The sequence below is a fragment of the Anser anser genome (assembly GCF_964211835.1).
Source record: "Anser anser genome assembly, chromosome: 2".
In the NCBI taxonomy this organism is placed as follows: domain Eukaryota; kingdom Metazoa; phylum Chordata; class Aves; order Anseriformes; family Anatidae; genus Anser; species Anser anser.
The window spans coordinates 98,229,321-98,254,389 of record NC_139721.1 but is presented as its reverse complement, the minus strand read 5'-3'; the positions used below and the strand labels follow the sequence as shown (position 1 = coordinate 98,254,389).

Here is a 25,069-nt window from a genome sequence, read left to right as displayed (position 1 = left end):
TGAGGCGTCTTGGAATCCTAGTTGGGAGTGGTTGGCCACATGAGATGTACAGGATTTTTACCTGTGATTTAGTCTTGACAAGGCTATGTAATTGGTTTACTAACGTCTCATAAGAAAGAAGCATGAGCGGTTAATGCAGTTGGCTTGAAACCAGCATGTGAGGGTTCGATTCCTTCCTTTCTTGTACTTGGACGAAGGCCGGTTCCTCGAAAGTATGGTATGGGGGAGGGCAGCCGTGGATTCATTCAACGTTTGTGGTAGTTAGTTCTGGTTGTAGGACTTTTCGTTTGGCCGAAAAGGCTTCTCAGATGATGAATATTAGTATGATTACGGCTACTATTGAGATTAGGGAGCCGATGGAGGAAATGGTGTTTCATAGTGTGTAGGCGTCGGGATAGTCCGAGTATCGTCGGGGTATTCCTGCTAGGCCTAGGAAGTGCTGGGGGAAGAACGTTAGGTTTACTCTTGTAAATATTACCCCGAAGTGGGCTTTTGCTCATGTTTGGTGTAGGGTAAACCCAGTGAGTAGTGGGAATCAGTGAGTAAATCCTGCTAGAGGCCATCCTAGTATAGGTAGAAGGTAAGTAAGGCCAATTTGGGGCTGTAAACTAGGATGATGGCGATTCAGCCTAAGTGGGAGATGGACGAGAAGGCTAGGATTTTGCGTGTTTGTGTTTGGTTCAGTCCTATTCAGCCTCCTAGTGCTGTTGAGGCTAGGGCCATGGCGGTGAGTAGAGCTGGGTCGAGGGATTTGGATGTTAGTAGGAGCAGGGTTAGTGGGGGGAATTTTATGAGGGTCGAGAGTAGCAGGGCTGTTATTAGTGGCGATCCTTGTAGTACTTCTGGGAATCAGAAGTGAAATGGCACTAGGCCCAGTTTAATAGCGATTGCTGCTGTCAGTAGTAGACAGGAGGTTGGGTGGTTTATTTGTGTGATGTCTCATTGGCCAGTGACTCAGGCATTGGTTATGCTAGAGAATAGGACCAGGGCGGAAGCAGCTGCTTGGGTTAGGAAGTATTTCGTTGCGGCTTCTACTGCTCGTGGGTGGTGGGATTTGGCAATTAGGGGAATGATGGCTAGTGTGTTGATCTCCAGTCCTGTCCAGGCCAGAACTCAGTGGTTGCTGGAAATTGTGATTGTGGTGCCCAAGATGAGGCTGAAGGTTGTGATTGGGGTCGCGTAAGGGTTCATTAGTAGAGGAGGGGGTTAAACCATCATTTTCGGGGTATGGGCCCGATAGCTTGATTAGCTGACTCTACTAGAAAATAATATAAGGGAAGTATGGAGAATTTTGATTTCTCTTGTGTGGGTTCAATTCCTACTTTTCTAAGGTCAACAGGAAATGAGAGGGCTGTTATACCTCTATGTTCACTTTATCATAGTGACCCTTTGTAGTTCAGGCACATTTCCTTATGTAAGGAGGTAGGCCTGCATAGCAGATAGGTATGCTGATGTGTCAGAGGCACAGAGCTAGTGTGAGGGGTAGGAAGTTTTTTCATAGTAGGTGCATTAGTTGGTCATATCGGAATCGTGGGTATGAAGCTCGGACCCATAAGAAACCAGAAGATAGTAGGAGGACTTTTGTGGCTAGGATGACGGGGAATAGTTCTGTGGGTGGCCCTAGGGCGCTTGGGTTTAGGAATATGATGGCTGTAAGTGTATTTATTAGCATAATGTTCGCATATTCAGCTAGGAAGAATAAGGCGAAGGGTCCTGCGGCGTATTCAACGTTAAACCCTGAGACTAGCTCAGATTCGCCCTCTGTGAGGTCAAAAGGAGCTCGGTTTGTCTCTGCTAGGGTGGATACGTATCATATTATTGCTAGGGGTCATGAGGAGAAAATGAAGTATAGAGGCTCCTGTGCGACGGCAAAGGAGCTGAGTGTGTAGCTTCCGCTTAGTATGATTATTGATAGCAGGATTATGGCCAGTGTCACTTCGTATGAAATGGTCTGTGCTACTGCCCGTAGGGCTCCGATTAGTGCGTATTTTGAGTTCGAGGCTCAGCCTGATCATAGGACTGAGTAGACGGCTAGGCTTGACATGGCTATTAGGAAGAGAACTCCGAGGTTTAGATCTGCTAGGGGAAATGGGAGTGGTAGTGGTGCTCAAGTGGTGAGGGCTAGGACAAGGGCTAGTATTGGTATCAGAATGAATAGAAGTGGGGAAGAGGTAGAGGGTCGGATGGGCTCTTTGGTAAATAGTTTCAGTCCGTCCGCAAATGGTTGAAGTAGGCCAAAAGGCCCGACAACGTTAGGGCCTTTGCGGGATTGTATGTAGCTTAGGATTTTCCGTTCTACTAGGGTTAGGAAGGCTACGGCAATCAGGATTGGGATGATGTATAGGAGGGATATAATGAGGCAGCTTAGTGTTGTTATTTGAATCATGGGTGAAGCTAGGGAGAGGATTTGAACCTCTGGGGAAAGGGCTTAAGCCTTCTGCACTTGCCGGGCTCTGCCACTCTAGCTGGTCCTTTTCTAGGATTGAAAGTGGTGGGGGAAGGCCCTCTTCACGGTTTAGTTGGTTTCACTGCTTAGAGGGGGGGGGCGTGCTTGTGGTATTGGCCCCACTTTCCCGGTCCTTTCGTACTGGGGAGAGTGTGTCATAGATAGAAACCGACCTGGATTGCTCCGGTCTGAACTCAGATCACGTAGGACTGTTAATCGTTGAACAAACGAACCCTTAATAGCGGCTGCACCATTAGGATGTCCTGATCCAACATCGAGGTCGTAAACCCCCCTGTCGATATGGGCTCTTGAGGGGGATTGCGCTGTTATCCCTGGGGTAGCTTGGTCCATTAATCAATTATATTGGGTCTGGTCACTGTTAGCACTTTGAGGGGTAGCTCTAGGTAAAGAGGTATGGTCTTGTTTTTGGAGGATTTGTTCTCCTCCAAGGTCGCCCCAACCGAAAAATATCGACCAAGCTCTGCGATGGTAGTGGCCCCAGTGGGGTTGATTGAGGATTCGCGGTGGTCGTTGATTTTTAAGTTCCACAGGGTCTTCTCGTCTTATGTTCACATCCCCGCTTTTGCACGGGGAGATCAATTTCACTGATTATCTGTGAGAGACAGTTAAGACCTCGTTTAGCCATTCATACAAGTCTCGATTTATGGGACAATTGATTGCGCTACCTTTGCACGGTTAGGATACCGCGGCCGTTAAACCTAAGTCACCGGGCAGGCATCACCTTCAATACTTGTTTAATTTGCTGAAGGCTATGTTTTTGGTAAACAGTCGGGCCTTATTAATTTGCCGAGTTCCTTTCACAGATTTTAATCGCTCTTATAGGCGCTCCTGAGTCGGGTTAACAGGGTTAGTTAATACGTGGTCTTGTAGGGGTTTTTGTATCTGTCTAGGTCTGTTAATAATGTTTCTATGTAAGCTTGCGCCGTTAGAGGGGTGTGGCCCTGAGTTACTTATTTTAGCATTAATTCTCCTATATTCATAGGTTGACCTGTTTGTGATAAGGGAATCATCTTATTTTGGTATTTTTAGGTGGTGGAGCTTTGACGCACTCTTTTTTGATGGCTGCTTTAGGGCCCACGGTAGGATCAGTAGTAAGAATTATCCGCTAGTCGAGGTTGTGTCCTTTTTTAATGGAGCTGTCCCTCCATTAAATAGCTCTTAATCATCTCATTAGGGTTCAGGATGTCCGGTAGGGAGGATTAAGGGGGAACTTAGATTCGTTTCACAGGTAACCAGCTATCACCCAGCTCGGTTGGCTTTTCACCTCTACTGACAAGTCATCCCACTCTTTTGCAACAGAGACGGGTTCGCTCTCTTTAACTGCTTGAAAGTAGCTCGCTTGGGTTTCGGGGGGGCAAACTTTAGTTCACTTTGCTTGGTTGTTCTCGCTAAACCATGATGCAAAAGGTACAAGGGTTGATCTTTGCTGTCTGTCGCTTTGATTGTTTCACTGCTATTTCATCTTTCCCTTACGGTACTGGGGTCTCTATCGCGTCTAAGTGTCTTTTCTATCGCCTATACTAAGACTGTAAAATGCTTTAGTTTAATTAGTTTAGTAAATTCTTTAGTTTTGGTGTACTATTTGTGTGGTTGAGCTAGAGGGGGGGCTTCAAGACGATCCGGTCTAGTAGATATCTTTCAGGTGTAAGCTGAGTGCTTTGGTGTTATAGCTACGTCTTGATATTCTAAGTACACCTTCCGGTACACTTACCTTGTTACGACTTACCTCATCTTCAGCGTATTTATGGTATTAGTTATGTGGGATGTGGCTTTTGAGGAGGGTGACGGGCGGTATGTACGTGCCCCAGGGCCGGCTTAAAGTAGGCTCTATTGTCCCACTTTACTGCTAAATCCGCCTTCCAGAAGTGGTTTCACGCTTCTTTCCGTGTGCCCTATGAATGGGGAATGTAGCCCATTTCTTCCACTCCATAGGCTATACCTTGACCTGTCTTATTAGCGGGGTGCTATTGTGTCCACTGTTGTGCTCTCATTCGAGGTGGGCTGGCGACGGCGGTATGTAGGCTGTGTTGGCAAGGGGTGGTTGGGTTAATCGGGGATTATCGATTGTAGAACAGGCTCCTCTAGGTGGGTTTGGGGCACCGCCAAGTCCTTAGAGTTTTAAGCGTTTGTGCTCGTAGTTCTCTGGCGGATACTTCGGTAAAGTAAGTATCAAGATTTAGGGCCAGGCATAGTGGGGTATCTAATCCCAGTTTGGGCCCTGGCTTTCGTGGGTTTAAATCAGTCGTTAGTTCCTAAGATCATCTTAATGGTGTGTTTAGGTGCATCTTGGGCTTATGACAGCTCAGTTGCATTTTGATCTTAGTTAGCTAGGATAGGCATTTTACCACTCTTTACGCCGTGTCAATAGGACGGTTGATTTGGGTTTCTTGTATGACCGCGGTGGCTGGCACAAGATTTACCAACCCTTGAAGTTAGGCTGTTGCTATAACTAAGTCAAGTTTGCACTCATTGCTTAATGTTAATTACTGCTGAATACCCGTGGGGGCGTGGCTTAGCGAGGCGTCTTGGGCTACTACTTGGGTGTGCCTGATACCCGCTCCTCAAGGCCTGTATGGGGGTAGGTGGTCGAGGGCGTTTACACTGGGGCGCGGATACTTGCATGTATATATTTAGCAAAAACCAACCGTAAGGTTAGGACTAAGTCTTTTGTCCGCAGGCATGTTTTATGCCATCTTGGCAACTTCAGTGCCATGCTTTGTGTTAAGCTATGTGGACGGGGGTGTGGTTAGCTGATAGTTGAGTGGTGAGTGAGAGTGAAGTATATGAAATTATTGCTTGTGTTTACTATTTTTAGTACTGGAGTTTCTCTAATAAGTTTAAGTTATTTTGTATGTGTTTGTGTGTATATATACATCGTTCCGATGATGTCATGGAAGGGATGATTAATGGAGTTTTAGAGGTAGTTTGCTGGGATTGGGCGATGAAGGTTTATGCTACATGGTGGTTAGCGAAAGTTTACTGGTTTAGTTTGTGAAGCGCAGGGGTTGCGCTTAATGATTTGTTGTTTTGTGCTATGTCCAACGAGCATTCATCCAATAGCCCCATTTAACCCGGAGGGTGGAGGTAACATTAACTGAATGTGGTCAAAGTGCATCAGTGTCAGGATGATTCCCCATATACGCCAACCGTCTCATCGAGGGACCCTTGAAATATAGGATAGGCCGTGAGGCAGGTGTGTCCAGGCTTAGATTGTGGGACCCCCGAGATCACTGGGAATAGCCACCTGTGAGGTAACCCCGGAAAAAATAAGAGGAACCAGAGGCGCCAAAAAGCTGGAACATGCCGCGATTACGCATTGAGAAGGTGAAAGTACTCACAGATGCCACTTTGAAGGGCAAGGAGGGGTGAGTGAACCCAATGGATGGCCCTGACCGAGGAACCAGAGGCGCAAAAATGTGAGGAGGGCGAGGGGTTTAGGGGGAACGTATGGGCCTGAAGCTAGTCATACCGGACATTATGTGCAACGGGTTGCTGATTTCACGTGAGGAGTACGATTAATAAATCCGTCTGATACGAACTGCATGAGATATGTGGTGGAGAGTTGTTGTTGGAGCATGTCCTGTGAGCATTCATTAAAATGGGGTCTTGTTATGCGCTTGAGTGGAGTTGTATTGGGTGTTGTGGGGTATGGTCCTAGAACATTCATGCCGGGTGGTTTGGTAGGAGTGTGTTTAAGGGTTTAATGGCCGTGTACATGTATGGGTTTAGCACCTGCTTATAAGATAGTCCGTATATAATGTATATATATTACTGGTACTATAGTATGTATGTATATGGGGTATATAAATTTATGCACGAATATGCATAACCAAATACCCCCGCCTCGGGGGGGGAGGGGGGGGGGGTTAAGCATAATGGCATAGATGGGGTAGAATTATTGGGGGCTTGCGGTTAGTTCCTGTAGTTGAGAACAATGGCGGCTTTTCGAGCCGCAGGCCTCGGGTAGTGTCCGGGCAGGAATAATGACTTATTTTATGTTTTTTTTAGGGATTTGCTTTGCGGTGGGTGTTTTGGGTGTGGCGTCGAATCCTTCGCCGTATTATGGGGTTGTTGGTTTGGTGTTAGCGTCTGTGGCGGGGTGCGGGTGGTTGCTGGGCCTTGGGGTTTCGTTCGTGGCTTTAGTGCTGTTTATGGTGTATTTGGGGGGTATGCTGGTGGTGTTTGTTTATTCAGTAGCTTTAGCAGCGGAGCCTTTCCCTGGGGCTTGGGGGGATTGACGGGTGATTGGATGTGCAGTAGCGTTTGTGGCAATTGTTTTTGGGGGGTTGGTGTTTGGGGGGTTTATGGGGGCTTGGAAGTTCGGGGTTTCTACTGTGAATAATGTTGGGGTGTTTGTTGTTCGGTCGGATTTTAGTGGAGTTTCCATGTTTTATTCACATGGGGCAGGGATGTTTTTAGTGGCGGGTTGGGGGCTGTTGTTGACTTTGTTTGTTGTATTGGAGCTTGTGCGGGGGTTGTCGCGGGGTGCTATTCGGGCGGTTTAGGGGTTAGGGTCAGAGAATAGTTTATTGAAAATGCCAGCTTTGGGAGCTGGAGATAAAGGTTTGAGTCCTTTTTTTCTGAGTTTGGGGTACTCTAAGAAGTGGTAAGTCTTCAATCTTTGGTTTACAAGACCAATGTTTTTATAAACTATTAGAGTATTTAGCAGTTGAGTATTTTGTTTTCTAGGGCGCTTGCGGTGGGGAGGAGAAATAGGAGGATAGTGAAGTAGGCGATTGAAGCGAGTTGGCCGATGATGATGAATGGGTGTTCGACGGGTTGGCTTCCTACTCATGTTAGGACGAGGAGGTCGGCGACTAGTACTCAGAATAGGAGCTGGGAGAGTGGTCGGAATGTTATTGCTCGTTGTTTTGATTTGTGCAGGAATGGGATTAGGAATAGGATCAGTACGGAGGCGGCCAGTGCTAATACGCCTCCTAGTTTATTTGGGATTGAACGTAGGATGGTGTAGGCGAATAGGAAGTATCATTCTGGCTTGATGTGTGGTGGGGTTATTAGCGGGTTTGCTGGGGTGAAGTTTTCTGGGTCTCCCAGGAGGTTAACCGCTCATGCTTCTTTCTTATGAGACGTTAGTAAACCAATTACATAGCCTTGTCAAGACTAAATCACAGGTAAAAATCCTGTACATCTCATGTGGCCAACCACTCCCAACTAGGATTCCAAGACGCCTCATCACCCATCATAGAAGAACTCGTTGAATTCCACGACCACGCCCTAATCGTTGCCCTAGCTATCTGCAGCCTAGTTCTCTACCTTTTAGCCCACATACTAACAGAAAAACTCTCGTCCAATGCTGTAGACGCCCAAGAAGTAGAGCTGATCTGGACAATCCTACCTGCTATCGTCCTGGTACTCCTCGCCCTCCCATCCCTACAAATCCTCTACATAATGGACAAAATCGATGAACCAGACCTCACCCTAAAAGCCATCGACCACCAATGATACTGAAGCTACGAATACACAGACTTCAAAGACCTATCATTCGACTCCTACATAGTGCCCACCCCAGACTTACCCAACGGCCACTTCCGACTGCTAGAAGTTGACCACCGCGTAGTTATCCCAATAGAATCCCCCATCCGCGTGATCATTACTGCAGGAGACGTACTCCACTCCTGAGCAGTCCCAACGCTCGGAGTTAAAACAGACGCAATCCCAGGCCGACTAAACCAAACTTCATTCATTACCACCCGGCCTGGGATTTTTTACGGACAATGCTCAGAAATTTGCGGGGCTAATCACAGCTACATACCCATTGCAGTAGAATCAACCCCACTCCCACATTTCGAGGCCTGATCGTCCCTTCTATCATCATCCTAATCATTAAGAAGCTATGCAACAGCACTAGCCTTTTAAGCTAGCCAAAGAGGGACTTCCCCCTCCTTAATGATATGCCACAGCTTAACCCCGCACCATGATTTTCAATCATAATTATAACCTGATTAACCCTAGCACTCCTCATCCAACCAAAACTACTAGCCTTCACCACAACCAACCCCCCATCAAATAAGACCTCCCTCACTACCAAACCCACACCATGATCCTGACCATGAACCTAAGCTTCTGTGACCAATTTTCCAGCCCCAATCTATTTGGCATCCCCTTAATTCTACTATCCCTACTCTTCCCAGCCCTACTATTCCCGTCCCCAAACAACCGATGAATCAACAACCGCCTTTCTACCATCCAAACATGACTCCTTCACCTAATCACAAAACAACTAATAGTCCCACTCAACAAAAATGGCCACAAATGAGCCATAATATTTACATCCCTAATAATCATACTTCTTACAATCAACCTTCTAGGCCTCCTTCCATATACATTCACCCCAACCACCCAACTATCTATGAACATAGCCCTAGCCTTCCCACTATGGCTCGCCACACTACTAACAGGCATGTTTAACCATGTACGTGCCCCAGGGCCGGCTTAAAGTAGGCTCTATTGTCCCACTTTACTGCTAAATCCGCCTTCCAGAAGTGGTTTCACGCTTCTTTCCGTGTGCCCTATGAATAGGGAATGTAGCCCATTTCTTCCACTCCATAGGCTATACCTTGACCTGTCTTATTAGCGGGGTGCTATTGTGTCCACTGTTGTGCTCTCATTCGAGGTGGGCTGGCGACGGCGGTATGTAGGCTGTGTTGGCAAGGGGTGGTTGGGTTAATCGGGGATTATCGATTGTAGAACAGGCTCCTCTAGGTGGGTTTGGGGCACCGCCAAGTCCTTAGAGTTTTAAGCGTTTGTGCTCGTAGTTCTCTGGCGGATACTTCGGTAAAGTAAGTATCAAGATTTAGGGCCAGGCATAGTGGGGTATCTAATCCCAGTTTGGGCTCTGGCTTTCGTGGGTTTAAATCAGTCGTTAGTTCCTAAGATCATCTTAATGGTGTGTTTAGGTGCATCTTGGGCTTATGACAGCTCAGTTGCATTTTGATCTTAGTTAGCTAGGATAGGCATTTTACCACTCTTTACACCGTGTCAATAGGACGGTTGATTTGGGTTTCTTGTATGACCGCGGTGGCTGGCACAAGATTTACCAACCCTTGAAGTTAGGCTGTTGCTATAACTAAGTCAAGTTTGCACTCATTGCTTAATGTTAATTACTGCTGAATACCCGTGGGGGCGTGGCTTAGCGAGGCGTCTTGGGCTACTACTTGGGTGTGCCTGATACCCGCTCCTCAAGGCCTGTATGGGGGTAGGTGGTCGAGGGCGTTTACACTGGGGCGCGGATACTTGCATGTATATATTTAGCAAAAACCAACCGTAAGGTTAGGACTAAGTCTTTTGTCCGCAGGCATGTTTTATGCCATCTTGGCAACTTCAGTGCCATGCTTTGTGTTAAGCTATGTGGACGGGGGTGTGGTTAGCTGATAGTTGAGTGGTGAGTGAGAGTGAAGTATATGAAATTATTGCTTGTGTTTACTATTTTTAGTACTGGAGTTTCTCTAAGTCCTAGGACTAGGAGGAAATGGTGTTTCATAGTGTGTAGGCGTCGGGATAGTCCGAGTATCGTCGGGGTATTCCTGCTAGGCCTAGGAAGTGCTGGGGGAAGAACGTTAGGTTTACTCCTGTAAATATTACCCCGAAGTGGGCTTTTGCTCATGTTTGGTGTAGGGTAAACCCAGTGAGTAGTGGGAATCAGTGAGTAAATCCTGCTAGAATGGCAAAGACGGCGCCTATGGATAGGACGTAGTGGAAGTGGGCAACTACGTAGTACGTGTCGTGCAGGGCGATGTCTAGGGAAGAGTTTGCAAGAACGATTCCTGTTAATCCTCCGATGGTAAATAGGAAGATAAATCCTAGAGCTCATAGTATTGGGGGGGGTCTCATTTGATTGTTCCTCCGTGCAGGGTGGCTAGTCAGCTAAATACTTTGATTCCGGTAGGGATGGCAATGATTATAGTGGCTGATGTAAAGTAGGCTCGGGTATCAACGTCTATTCCTACTGTAAACATGTGGTGAGCTCAGACGATGAATCCTAGGAAGCCGATGGATAGTATGGCTCAGACTATTCCCATGTAGCCGAAGGGCTCCTTTTTGCCTGAGTAGTACGTGACTACGTGTGAGATGATTCCGAACCCCGGTAGGATCAGAATATAGACTTCTGGGTGTCCGAAGAATCAGAATAGGTGTTGGTACAGGATTGGGTCTCCTCCTCCAGCGGGGTCGAAGAATGTGGTGTTTAGGTTTCGATCAGTTAGTAATATTGTAATACCGGCGGCGAGTACGGGGAGTGATAGAAGGAGTAGGATGGCGGTAATTAGTACGGATCAGACAAATAGTGGGGTTTGGTATTGTGAGAGTGCGGGGGGTTTTATGTTGATGGCTGTGGTGATAAAGTTGATGGCCCCAAGGATGGAGGAGATACCGGCTAAGTGGAGTGAGAAGATAGCCAGGTCTACTGAAGCTCCGGCGTGGGCAAGGTTACCTGCTAGGGGAGGGTAGACAGTTCAGCCTGTGCCGGCGCCAGCTTCTACAGTGGATGAGGCTAGTAGGAGGAGGAATGATGGGGGGAGGAGTCAAAAGCTTATGTTGTTTATTCGCGGGAATGCTATGTCGGGGGCACCGATTATGAGGGGGACTAATCAGTTGCCGAATCCTCCGATCATGATGGGTATGACTATAAAGAAGCTTATTACAAAGGCGTGAGCGGTAACGATTACATTGTAAATTTGGTCGTCGCCTAGGAGAGTTCCTGGTTGTCCTAGTTCTGCGCGGATTAATAGGCTGAGTGCGGTGCCGACTATTCCTGCTCATGCCCCGAAGATGAGGTACAGGGTGCCAATATCCTTATGGTTAGTGGAAAATAGTCATCGGTTGATGAAGGTGACGGGTAAGATGGCTGAGTGTTGAAGCGTTAGGCTGTAGTCCTTTTTACAGAGGTTTAATTCCTCTTCTTATCGGCTCTGTAGTGAAATTCATGTTGAGTTGCAAGCTCATCGATGCGCACTAGGGTGCGTCAGGGTCTTTGTAGGCAGAAGCCAATTGGTTTAGGCATTTAGCTGTTAACTAGAGTTTTGTGGGATCGAAGCCCATCTGTCTAGGGAGGCTTTAGCTTAATTAAAGCGTCTGACTTGCATTCAGAAGATACAGGTTAATATTCTGTAAGTCTTAATGTGCAGAAACTAAGAGGGTTTAACTCTTATTTAAGGCTTTGAAGGCCTTCGGTTTGGGGTGTTATCCTAAGTTTCTAGACAATGGCATGTATTATTGGGGACAGGGGAAGTAAGAGGATTGATAGTGAGGCAAGGACCGCAGTAGGTGTGCTTGGGGCTTTGCTAGTGTATCATTGTTTTATGTGGTTAGAGGAGTTGGGGGGAAGGGTAATTGTTGAGTGGTATGCGAGGCGTAGGTAGAAGAAGAGGCTGAGCAGTGATAGCATGGCAATTGCCATGGCTGCTGGTGTTATTTCCTGTTTAGTTAGTTCTTGGATGATAAGTCACTTTGGTATAAAGCCTGTTAATGGGGGGAGGCCTGCTAGGGATAAAAGTACTAGTATTAGGGTGGCGTTTAGCACTGGGGTTTTTGTTCATGAGGTTGTGATCATGGATAGGTTAAGGGCTTTGATTTTGTTAAGGGCTAGGAATACGGCTGATGTTATGATTGTGTATAGGTAGAAGGTAAGTAAGGCCAATTTGGGGCTGTAAACTAGGATGATGGCGATTCAGCCTAAGTGGGAGATGGACGAGAAGGCTAGGATTTTGCGTGTTTGTGTTTGGTTCAGTCCTATTCAGCCTCCTAGTGCTGTTGAGGCTAGGGCCATGGCGGTGAGTAGAGCTGGGTCGAGGGATTTGGATGTTAGTAGGAGCAGGGTTAGTGGGGGGAATTTTATGAGGGTCGAGAGTAGCAGGGCTGTTATTAGTGGCGATCCTTGTAGTACTTCTGGGAATCAGAAGTGAAATGGCACTAGGCCCAGTTTAATAGCGATTGCTGCTGTCAGTAGTAGACAGGAGGTTGGGTGGTTTATTTGTGTGATGTCTCATTGGCCGGTGACTCAGGCATTGGTTATGCTAGAGAATAGGACCAGGGCGGAAGCAGCTGCTTGGGTTAGGAAGTATTTCGTTGCGGCTTCTACTGCTCGTGGGTGGTGGGATTTGGCAATTAGGGGAATGATGGCTAGTGTGTTGATCTCCAGTCCTGTCCAGGCCAGAACTCAGTGGTTGCTGGAAATTGTGATTGTGGTGCCCAAGATGAGGCTGAAGGTTATGATTGGGGTCGCGTAAGGGTTCATTAGTAGAGGAGGGGGTTAAACCATCATTTTCGGGGTATGGGCCCGATAGCTTGATTAGCTGACTCTACTAGAAAATAATATAAGGGAAGTATGGAGAATTTTGATTTCTCTTGTGTGGGTTCAATTCCTACTTTTCTAAGGTCAACAGGAAATGAGAGGGCTGTTATACCTCTATGTTCACTTTATCATAGTGACCCTTTGTAGTTCAGGCACATTTCCTTATGTAAGGAGGTAGGCCTGCATAGCAGATAGGTATGCTGATGTGTCAGAGGCACAGAGCTAGTGTGAGGGGTAGGAAGTTTTTTCATAGTAGGTGCATTAGTTGGTCATATCGGAATCGTGGGTATGAAGCTCGGACCCATAAGAAACCAGAAGATAGTAGGAGGACTTTTGTGGCTAGGATGACGGGGAATAGTTCTGTGGGTGGCCCTAGGGCGCTTGGGTTTAGGAATATGATGGCTGTAAGTGTATTTATTAGCATAATGTTCGCATATTCAGCTAGGAAGAATAAGGCGAAGGGTCCTGCGGCGTATTCAACGTTAAACCCTGAGACTAGCTCAGATTCACCCTCTGTGAGGTCAAAAGGAGCTCGGTTTGTCTCTGCTAGGGTGGATACGTATCATATTATTGCTAGGGGTCATGAGGAGAAAATGAAGTATAGAGGCTCCTGTGCGACGGCAAAGGAGCTGAGTGTGTAGCTTCCGCTTAGTATGATTATTGATAGCAGGATTATGGCCAGTGTCACTTCGTATGAAATGGTCTGTGCTACTGCCCGTAGGGCTCCGATTAGTGCGTATTTTGAGTTCGAGGCTCAGCCTGATCATAGGACTGAGTAGACGGCTAGGCTTGACATGGCTATTAGGAAGAGAACTCCGAGGTTTAGATCTGCTAGGGGAAATGGGAGTGGTAGTGGTGCTCAAGTGGTGAGGGCTAGGACAAGGGCTAGTATTGGTATCAGAATGAATAGAAGTGGGGAAGAGGTAGAGGGTCGGATGGGCTCTTTGGTAAATAGTTTCAGTCCGTCCGCAAATGGTTGAAGTAGGCCAAAAGGCCCGACAACGTTAGGGCCTTTGCGGGATTGTATGTAGCTTAGGATTTTCCGTTCTACTAGGGTTAGGAAGGCTACGGCAATCAGGATTGGGATGATGTATAGGAGGGATATAACGAGGCAGCTTAGTGTTGTTATTTGAATCATGGGTGAAGCTAGGGAGAGGATTTGAACCTCTGGGGAAAGGGCTTAAGCCTTCTGCACTTGCCGGGCTCTGCCACTCTAGCTGGTCCTTTTCTAGGATTGAAAGTGGTGGGGGAAGGCCCTCTTCACGGTTTAGTTGGTTTCACTGCTTAGAGCGGGGGGGGGGCGTGCTTGTGGTATTGGCCCCACTTTCCCGGTCCTTTCGTACTGGGGAGAGTGTGTCATAGATAGAAACCGACCTGGATTGCTCCGGTCTGAACTCAGATCACGTAGGACTGTTAATCGTTGAACAAACGAACCCTTAATAGCGGCTGCACCATTAGGATGTCCTGATCCAACATCGAGGTCGTAAACCCCCCTGTCGATATGGGCTCTTGAGGGGGATTGCGCTGTTATCCCTGGGGTAGCTTGGTCCATTAATCAATTATATTGGGTCTGGTCACTGTTAGCACTTTGAGGGGTAGCTCTAGGTAAAGAGGTATGGTCTTGTTTTTGGAGGATTTGTTCTCCTCCAAGGTCGCCCCAACCGAAAAATATCGACCAGGCTCTGCGATGGTAGTGGCCCCAGTGGGGTTGATTGAGGATTCGCGGTGGTCGTTGATTTTTAAGTTCCACAGGGTCTTCTCGTCTTATGTTCACATCCCCGCTTTTGCCCTGGGGATGCACTGCAGTGAGTCCAGAGAGTGCACTGGCACCACTGGGGATGAACTGCAGTGAGTCCAGAGATTGCACTGGCACCACTGGGGATGCAGTGCAGTAAGTCCAGAGACTTCACTGGCACCACTGGGAATGCAGTGCAGTGAGTGCAGAGAGTGCACTGGCACCACTGGGGATGCAGTGCAGTGAGTCCAGAGAGTGCACTGGCACCACTGGGGATGCACTGCAGTGAGTCCAGAGAGTGCACTGGCACCACTGGGGATGCAGTGCAGTGAGTCCGGAGAGTGCACTGGCACCACTGGGGATGCAGTGCAGTGAGTCCAGAGAGTGCACTGGCACCACAGGGGATGCACTGCAGTGAGTCCAGAGAGTGCACTGGCATCACTGGGGATGCACTACAGTGAGTCCAGAGATTGTACCATCACCACTGGGGATGCAGTGCAGTGAGTCCAGAGAGTGCACTGGCACCACTGGGGATGCACTGCAGTGGGTCCAGAGAGTGCACTGGCACCACTGGGGATGCACTTCAGTGAGTCCAGAGAGTGCACTGACACCACTGGGGATGCAGTGCAGTGAGTCCAGAGAGTGCACTGGCACCACTGGGGATGCAGTTCAGTGAGTCCAGAGAGTGCACTGGCACCACTGGGGATGCAGTCCAGTGAGTCCAGTGAGTGCACTGGCACCACTGGGGATGCTGTGCAGTGAGTGCAGAGAGTGCACTGGCACCACCGGGGATTCACTGTAGTGAGTCCAGAGAGTGCACTGGCACCACCTGTGATGCAGTACAGTGAGTCCAGTGAGTGCACTGGCACCACTGGGGATGCAGTGCTGTGACTCCGGAGAGCGCACTGGCACCACTGGGGATGCAGTGCAGTCAGTCCAGTGAGTGCACTGACACCACTGGGGATGCACTTCAGTGAGTCCAGAGAGTGCACTGGCACCACTGGGGATGCACTGCAGTGAGTCCAGAGACTGCACTGGCACCACTGGGGATGCACTGCAGTGAGTCCAGAGAGTGCACTGGCACCACTGGGGATGCAGTGCAGTGAGTCCAGAGACTGCACTGGCACCACTGGGGATGCAGTGCAGTGAGTCCAGAGACTGCACTGGCACCACTGGGGATGCACTGCAGTGAGTCCAGAGACTGCACTGGCACCACTGGGGCTGCACTGCAGTGAGTCCAGAGAGTGCACTGGCACCACTGGGGATGCAGTGCAGTGAGTCCAGAGAGTGCACTGGCACCACTGGGGATGCAGTCCAGTGAGTCCAGAGAGTGCACTGGCACCACTGGGGATGCACTTCAGTGAGTTCAGAGAGTGCACTTGCACCACTGGGGATGGGTTTCAAGCCAACTGCATTAACCGCTCATGCTTCTTTCTTATGAGACGTTAGTAAACCAATTACATAGCCTTGTCAAGACTAAATCACAGGTAAAAATCCTGTACATCTCATGTGGCCAACCACTCCCAACTAGGATTCCAAGAACCAGGAGGTTCGGTGAAAATAGGGCTAGTTCTATTAGAGGGGTGATTATTAGGGTAAGCCCTAAGCTGTCTTTAATGGAGAAGTATGGGTGGAATGGGATTTTGTCGCAGTCTGATACGATTCCTAGTGGGTTATTTGAGCCTGATTCGTGTAGGAAGGTTAGGTGGACTAGGGTGATTCCTGCAATTAGGAAGGGCAGTAGGAAGTGGATGGCGAAGAATCGGGTTAAGGTTGGATTGTCTACTGAGAATCCTCCTCAGGCTCATTCTACTAGAGTTTGCCCAATGTACGGGATGGCTGAGAATAGGTTGGTGATTACGGTGGCCCCTCAGAATGACATTTGTCCTCATGGTAGGACATACCCTATGAAGGCAGTTGCTATTAGGGTGAGTAGGAGGATTACTCCTGTGTTTCAGGTTTCTTTGTATAGGTAGGAGCCGTAGTAGAGGCCTCGTCCGATGTGTAAGTAGATGCAGATAAAGAAGAGCGAAGCACCGTTGGCGTGGAGGTTGCGGATGAGCCATCCGTACTGGACGTCTCGGCATGTGTGAGCTACTGAGGAGAAGGCGAGTGAAGTGTCTGCGGTGTAGTGTATGGCTAGTAGCAGGCCTGTTAGGATTTGTGTGGCTAAGCAGATGGCTAGAAGGGAGCCGAAGTTTCATCAGGCAGAGATGTTGGAGGGGGCGGGTAGGTCGATTAGGGAGTTGTTGATTATTTTTAGTAGGGGATGGGATTTGCGGATGTTAGGGGCCATTAGTGAGTCTGTGTGTTATTAGGATTATTACCAGGATGGAGAGGGCGAAGGATCCTAGGTAGGCCTTAATTAGCCCTGTGTGTATTGAGGTTGCGGCTTTGCTTGCGGCTACTTGTAGTTCAGCAAGGCCCTCTGGCCCTATTTTTTTGAGTCAGGAGAGGTCGATCAAGTGTAGGGCAATGTTTTGTCCCTTTTCTAGTAGGTTTTTGGAGAAGAATCGGTGTACTAGGGGGTTGAAGTACCCTAATGCAGAGGAGAAGTTTATGAGGGGGTTTGGTTTGGGGTGAGTGAGGGTGTGTGTTATGTTCGATAGTTCTAGGGCTAGGATGATTCCTAGGATTGTTATGAGGATGGCAGCAGTTTTGGTGATAAGGGGTATGGTTATTGGGGGGGTTTTGGTTGGTGTGATGAAAGAGGTAATGATTATTCCTGCTGTAATGCTGCCTAGGGCGAGTCGGGTTAGGGGGGCGGTGATTAGTGGGTTGTTTTCGTTTATTGATACTATTGGGGGGATTCGGGTTTGTCCAGCTTGGACTAGGATGGTTATGCGGATGCTGTAGGTTGCGGTGAATGCTGTGGCTATAAGGGTTAGGAGTAGGGCTCAAGTATTTAGGTATGATGTGTTTAAGCTTTCGATGATGAGGTCTTTTGAGTAGAATCCGGCTAGGAATGGGGTTCCTATCAGCGCCAGGTTTCCGATGGTTAGGCAGGAAGTAGTGACTGGGAGTATTTTCTGTAGGCCTCCTATCTTTCGGATATCTTGTTCTCCGTTTAGGTTGTGGATGATAGACCCTGAGCATAGGAATAGTATGGCTTTAAAGAAGGCATGGGTTGAGATGTGTAGGAAGGCTAGTTGTGGGAGGTTTAGTCCGATAGTGACTATTATTAGTCCTAGTTGGCTGGATGTTGAGAAAGCAATGATTTTTTTGATGTCATTTTGGGTTAGGGCGCATGTGGCAGCGAATAGGGTTGATAGAGCACCTAGGCATAGGCAGGCAGTTAGGGCTGTCTGGTTGGTGGCTAGCAGGGGGTGCATGCGGATGAGCAGGAAGATTCCGGCTACTACTATGGTACTGGAGTGCAGTAGGGCTGATACTGGGGTGGGGCCTTCTATTGCTGCGGGCAGTCATGGGTGGAGTCCAAATTGGGCGGATTTTCCTGCGGCTGCGAGGATTAATCCTATGAGGGGGAGGATTGGGGTTTGGTGGGGGTGTACGGCTTGTTGGATCTCTCAGGTGTTGAATGTTGAAGCTAGTCATGCTATGCTCAGGATCAGTCCGATGTCTCCGATTCGGTTGTAGATTACGGCTCGTAGGGCGGCGGTGTTGGCATCTGCTCGGCCTTGTCATCAGCCGATGAGAAGGAAGGACATGATTCGTACTCCTTCCCAGCCTACGAATAGGAGGAATATGTTGTTTGCGGTTGTTAGGAGGAGTATGGCAACTAGGAATGTCAGTAGGTAGGTGAAAAATTTTGTTACGTATGGCTCTGAGGCCATGTATCATATGGCGAATTGTAGGATTGATCATGTTACAAATAGGGCGATTGGAAGAAATGTTATTGAGTATTGGTCTATTTTTAGGCTCAGGGGGATTTTAAAGTTTATAATGAATTTTCACTCCCAGTGGCAGGTGACAGATTCTACTCCCGAGTAGATGAATGCGGTTGTAGGGGCTAGGCTAATTAGGAATGCGGTTTTAACAGCGCGGGTGGTGGCTTGTGGGGTGTTTTTAAAGTTTTTAAATAGAAATGGCAGGATGATTGGGGTTAGGAGGATTGTCAGCGTGAGTAGTGTGAGGGAGTTGATTAGTAGTGTGGGGTTCACTATTTTTACTTGGATTTGCACCAAGATGGGTGGTTCCTAAGACCAGTGGATTGCTGTTATCCTTTAAAAGTAAGGGGGCTGAGGTTTTAGGCTCAGATGTAAGAGTTAGCAGCTCTTGTTGGTTAAACCCTCCCCTCGGCAGGTAAGAAGGTTTGAACTTCTATTCTTAGAATCACAGTCTAATGTTTGGTTTAAACTATACTTGCATGAGGGGATTCCGGAGATCAGTTCGGGTTTGAGGATTAGGAGGAATATTGGGATAATGTGGAGTGTTATGAGCAGGTGTTCTCGCGTGGTTGAGTTTTGCATAGATGTGATGTGGGAGGGGATTGAGCCTCGTTGGGTCATTAGTAGTATGAATAAGGTGTAGGAGGCGGTTAGTAGGGTTGCGATTCCTGTTAGGATGATCGTGAAGGCAGATCAGTTGAATAAGGTGATTATAATGGTTAGCTCTGCTATGAGGTTTGTTGTTGGGGGTAAGGCTATGTTTGTTAGATTGGCCAGCAATCATCAGGTAGCTATGAGTGGTAGGAGAGGTTGTAGGCCTCGTGTGAGTAGTAGAATTCGGCTGTGCGTACGTTCATAGTTTGTGTTGGCTAGGCAGAATAGTATGGAGGAAGTTAGTCCATGGGAAATTATTAGGATCATTGCCCCTGAGAATGATCAGTGGGTTTGGATTATTCCTGCGGCGATAACTAGGCCTATGTGGCTAACGGATGAATAAGCGATTAGTGATTTTAGGTCTGTCTGTCGTAGGCAGATTGAGCTAGTCATTAGGGCGCCTCATAGGGCCAGGGTTAGGAAGGGGTAGTGCAGGAGGTTGGACAGTGGGCCCATAAATAGAGTGACTCGTATAATTCCGTATCCTCCTAGCTTTAGTAGTAGGGCGGCGAGGAGTATTGAGCCTGCGATGGGTGCTTCTACGTGGGCTTTTGGCAGTCAGAGGTGTAGGCCGTATAGTGGGGCTTTTACTATGAATGCTATGAGCAGTGCTAGACCTGATAGTATTCCTGTCCATGAGGTGGATAGGGTTGGGTGGGTTAGTTGTAGGGTTGGCAGGTGCAGGGTGCCAATTTTCACGTATAGGTGTATGATTGTGATTAGCAGGGGTAGAGAGCTTACTGGCGTGTAGAATAGCAGGTAGATGCCAGCGCTTAGGCGTTCTGGTTGGTTCCCCCATCGGGTGATTAAGATTAGGGTGGGAATGAGGGTTGCTTCAAATGAGATGTAAAATAGTGCTAGTTCTGTGGTGGAAAAGGCTAGTAGGATGAATGGCTGGACTGCGACTAAGGTTGAGATAAAGATTCGTTTGCGTTGTAGGGGTTCTTGTTGCAGGTGGTTTTGGCTTGCTATGATTATGAGTGGGAGTAGTCAGCAGGATAGTACTAGGAGGGGGGATGAGATTTGGTCAATTCCTGTTCAGTTGGATAAAAATTTGTAGGGGTAGTAGGTTGGGATTAATCACTGTAGGCTTAGGGCAGCGATTAGGAGGCTGTATAAGGTGGTGTTAGTCCATAGAAATTTTGGTGGAGACAGCAGGGCTGTTGGAAGAAGTATGATTGTGGGTAGGATGATTTTTAGCATTGCAGGAGGTTTAGGTTGTGTAGATGGTCGGAGCCATGTGTGCGGGTGGAGGCTACTAGGATGGCCAGGCCTGTGCCCGCCTCACACGCTGAGAAGGTTAGCATGAGAATTGGTACCATGGTGAATGAGGAGACTTGGTTTTCGATGGATCATATTGATAGGCCTACGAATATCGATAATATTATGCTTTCAAGGCATAGTAGGGCGGATACTAGGTGGGTTCGGTGGAAGGCTAGTCCTAGTCCGCTGAAAATGAAGGCTGAGTAGAAGCTTAAATGTAGGGGCGACATAAGAAAGTTACAGGGTTGGCTGTAATCTGCTGGGTCGAAACCAGCTATCTTTTTGGTTAGACTAACTTTCTGTTATTCTGCTCATTCTAGGCCCCCTTGAATTCACTCGTAGGCCAGTCCGAGTGTTAGGAGAAGGAGGATCACTACAGTTCAGGTGAGGGTCATTAGGGGGGATTGGAGTTGGACGGCTCATGGCAGGGGGAGTAGGAGGGCGATTTCTAGGTCGAATAGGATGAACAGGATGGCTACTGAGGAAGAATCGGACTGAGAATGGTAATCGAGCAGATCCAAGTGGGTCGAATCCACATTCGTACGGTGAGAGTTTCTCTGAGTCGGGGTTTATTTGGGCGAGTCAGAAGTTTAATGCGGTTAGGGCGGCGCTTAGGATTGATGATAGGGCGAATATGAACATGAGTGCGTTCATTGCTCTCCTCTGGGTTTATACCAGATTCTAGAGATTGGAAGTCAATTGTAATTAATATACTAGAAGAGCAAGATCCTCATCAGTAGATGGTTATGTAGAGGAATAGTCAGATGACGTCTACGAAGTGTCAGTATCAGGCTGCTGCCTCGAATCCGAAGTGGTGGTCTGATGTAAAGTGGAACTTGATCAGTCGGAAGAGGCAGACGGTCAGGAAGGAGGATCCGATGATTACGTGGAGTCCGTGGAATCCAGTGGCAACGAAGAAGGTAGATCCGTAGACGCTATCAGCGATTGAGAATGGGGCTTCGTGGTATTCTATTGCTTGTAGGGCTGTGAAGTAGAATCCCAAGAGGATCGTTAGGGTTAGGGCGTGGATGGCGTGTTTTCGGTTTCCTTCTGTGATGCTGTGATGGGCTCACGTTACGGTAACGCCTGAGGCTAGTAGGATGGCTGTGTTTAGTAGGGGGACTTCTATCGGGTTGAGTGGTTTAATTCCTGTTGGGGGTCATTGGCCTCCTAGTTCTGGGGTTGGGGCCAGGCTCGAGTGGAAGAACGCTCAGAAGAACCCTAAGAAGAAGAATGCTTCGGATGTGATGAAAAGGATTATGCCGTATCGTAGGCCTTTTTGGACTGTGGGAGTGTGATGGCCTTGGAAGGTGCTTTCTCGTACAATGTCTCGTCATCATTGGAGTATTACTAGGAGTATTGAGATGAGGCCTAGGGTTAGTAGTATGGATGAGTTGTAGTGGAATCACATGATTAATCCTGAGGTTGTGAGTAGGGCGGCGGCTGCCCCGAAGATTGGTCAAGGGCTTGGGTCAACTATGTGGTATGAGTGTGCTTGGTGTGCCATTAGATGTTTTCTTGTAAGTATAGGCTTAGAAGGAGCACGAAGACGTAGGCCTGGATTATGGCTACTGCTACTTCTAGGATGGTTAGGAGTAGTAGGATGATTATTGTTAGGATGGATACTGCAGGAAGGGTGGGTATTAATGCAATGGAGGCTGTAGAGATGAGTTGGATGAGTAAGTGTCCTGCTGTAAGGTTGGCTGTAAGGCGGACTCCGAGGGCTAGGGGGCGGATTAGTAGGCTGGTTGTTTCGATCAGGATTAGTGCGGGGATTAGGGGTGTAGGGGTACCTTCGGGTAATAGGTGGGCTAAAGAGGCTGATGGTTGGTTTCGTAGGCCTGTTAGTAGTGTGGCGAGCCATAGTGGGAAGGCTAGGGCTATGTTCATAGATAGTTGGGTGGTTGGGGTGAATGTATATGGAAGGAGGCCTAGAAGGTTGATTGTAAGAAGTATGATTATTAGGGATGTAAATATTATGGCTCATTTGTGGCCATTTTTGTTGAGTGGGACTATTAGTTGTTTTGTGATTAGGTGAAGGAGTCATGTTTGGATAGTAGAAAGGCGGTTGTTGATTCATCGGTTGTTTGGGGACGGGAATAGTAGGGCTGGGAAGAGTAGGGATAGTAGGATTAAGGGGATGCCGAATAGATTGGGGCTGGAAAATTGGTCAAAGAAGCTTAGGTTCATGGTCAGGATCATGGTGTGGGTTTGGTAGTGAGGGAGGTCTTATTTGATGGGGGGTTGGTTGTGGTGAAGGCTAGTAGTTTTGGTTGGATGAGGAGTGCTAGGGTTAATCAGGTTATAATTATGATTGAAAATCATGGTGCGGGGTTAAGCTGTGGCATATCATTAAGGAGGGGGAAGTCCCTCTTTGGCTAGCTTAAAAGGCTAGTGCTGTTGCATAGCTTCTTAATGATTAGGATGATGATAGAAGGGACGATCAGGCCTCGAAATGTGGGAGTGGGGTTGATTCTACTACAATGGGTATGTAGCTGTGATTAGCCCCGCAAATTTCTGAGCATTGTCCGTAAAAAATCCCAGGCCGGGTGGTAATGAATGAAGTTTGGTTTAGTCGGCCTGGGATTGCGTCTGTTTTAACTCCGAGCGTTGGGACTGCTCAGGAGTGGAGTACGTCTCCTGCAGTAATGATCACGCGGATGGGGGATTCTATTGGGATAACTACGCGGTGGTCAACTTCTAGCAGTCGGAAGTGGCCGTTGGGTAAGTCTGGGGTGGGCACTATGTAGGAGTCGAATGATAGGTCTTTGAAGTCTGTGTATTCGTAGCTTCAGTATCATTGGTGGCCGATGGCTTTTAGGGTGAGGTCTGGTTCATCGATTTTGTCCATTATGTAGAGGATTTGTAGGGATGGGAGGGCGAGGAGTACCAGGACGATAGCAGGTAGGATTGTCCAGATCAGCTCTACTTCTTGGGCGTCTACAGCATTGGACGAGAGTTTTTCTGTTAGTATGTGGGCTAAAAGGTAGAGAACTAGGCTGCAGATAGCTAGGGCAACGATTAGGGCGTGGTCGTGGAATTCAACGAGTTCTTCTATGATGGGTGATGAGGCGTCTTGGAATCCTAGTTGGGAGTGGTTGGCCACATGAGATGTACAGGATTTTTACCTGTGATTTAGTCTTGACAAGGCTATGTAATTGGTTTACTAACGTCTCATAAGAAAGAAGCATGAGCGGTGAATGCAGTTGGCTTGAAACCAGCATGTGAGGGTTCGATTCCTTCCTTTCTTGTACTTGGACGAAGGCCGGTTCCTCGAAAGTATGGTATGGGGGAGGGCAGCCGTGGATTCATTCAACGTTTGTGGTAGTTAGTTCTGGTTGTAGGACTTTTCGTTTGGCCGAAAAGGCTTCTCAGATGATGAATATTAGTATGATTACGGCTACTATTGAGATTAGGGAGCCGATGGAGGAAATGGTGTTTCATAGTGTGTAGGCGTCGGGATAGTCCGAGTATCGTCGGGGTATTCCTGCTAGGCCTAGGAAGTGCTGGGGGAAGAACGTTAGGTTTACTCCTGTAAATATTACCCCGAAGTGGGCTTTTGCTCATGTTTGGTGTAGGGTAAACCCAGTGAGTAGTGGGAATCAGTGAGTAAATCCTGCTAGAATGGCAAAGACGGCGCCTATGGATAGGACGTAGTGGAAGTGGGCAACTACGTAGTACGTGTCGTGCAGGGCGATGTCTAGGGAAGAGTTTGCAAGAACGATTCCTGTTAATCCTCCGATGGTAAATAGGAAGATAAATCCTAGAGCTCATAGTATTGGGGGGGGTCTCATTTGATTGTTCCTCCGTGCAGGGTGGCTAGTCAGCTAAATACTTTGATTCCGGTAGGGATGGCAATGATTATAGTGGCTGATGTAAAGTAGGCTCGGGTATCAACGTCTATTCCTACTGTAAACATGTGGTGAGCTCAGACGATGAATCCTAGGAAGCCGATGGATAGTATGGCTCAGACTATTCCCATGTAGCCGAAGGGCTCCTTTTTGCCTGAGTAGTACGTGACTACGTGTGAGATGATTCCGAACCCCGGTAGGATCAGAATATAGACTTCTGGGTGTCCGAAGAATCAGAATAGGTGTTGGTACAGGATTGGGTCTCCTCCTCCAGCGGGGTCGAAGAATGTGGTGTTTAGGTTTCGATCAGTTAGTAATATTGTAATACCGGCGGCGAGTACGGGGAGTGATAGAAGGAGTAGGATGGCGGTAATTAGTACGGATCAGACAAATAGTGGGGTTTGGTATTGTGAGAGTGCGGGGGGTTTTATGTTGATGGCTGTGGTGATAAAGTTGATGGCCCCAAGGATGGAGGAGATACCGGCTAAGTGGAGTGAGAAGATAGCCAGGTCTACTGAAGCTCCGGCGTGGGCAAGGTCACCTGCTAGGGGAGGGTAGACAGTTCAGCCTGTGCCGGCGCCAGCTTCTACAGTGGATGAGGCTAGTAGTAGGAGGAATGATGGGGGGAGGAGTCAAAAGCTTATGTTGTTTATTCGCGGGAATGCTATGTCGGGGGCACCGATTATGAGGGGGACTAATCAGTTGCCGAATCCTCCGATCATGATGGGTATGACTATAAAGAAGCTTATTACAAAGGCGTGAGCGGTAACGATTACATTGTAAATTTGGTCGTCGCCTAGGAGAGTTCCTGGTTGTCCTAGTTCTGCGCGGATTAATAGGCTGAGTGCGGTGCCGACTATTCCTGCTCATGCCCCGAAGATGAGGTACAGGGTGCCAATATCCTTATGGTTAGTGGAAAATAGTCATCGGTTGATGAAGGTG

The 25,069-nt window shown here is 48.0% G+C and overlaps 2 long non-coding RNA genes across 2 annotated transcripts in view; both read right to left on the bottom strand.

The window, feature by feature from the left end:
- Positions 1-25,069, bottom strand: part of LOC310893324 — a 549,839-nt gene that overhangs the window by 270,285 nt on the left and 254,485 nt on the right. The gene's annotated exons all lie outside the window — the stretch shown is intronic.
- Positions 1,260-25,069, bottom strand: LOC310893325. The gene is made up of 2 exons (XR_014578905.1): positions 24,669-25,069; positions 1,260-10,916 (listed from the first exon to the last, which is right to left on the bottom strand). It is a non-coding gene; the product is annotated as an uncharacterized lncRNA (long non-coding RNA).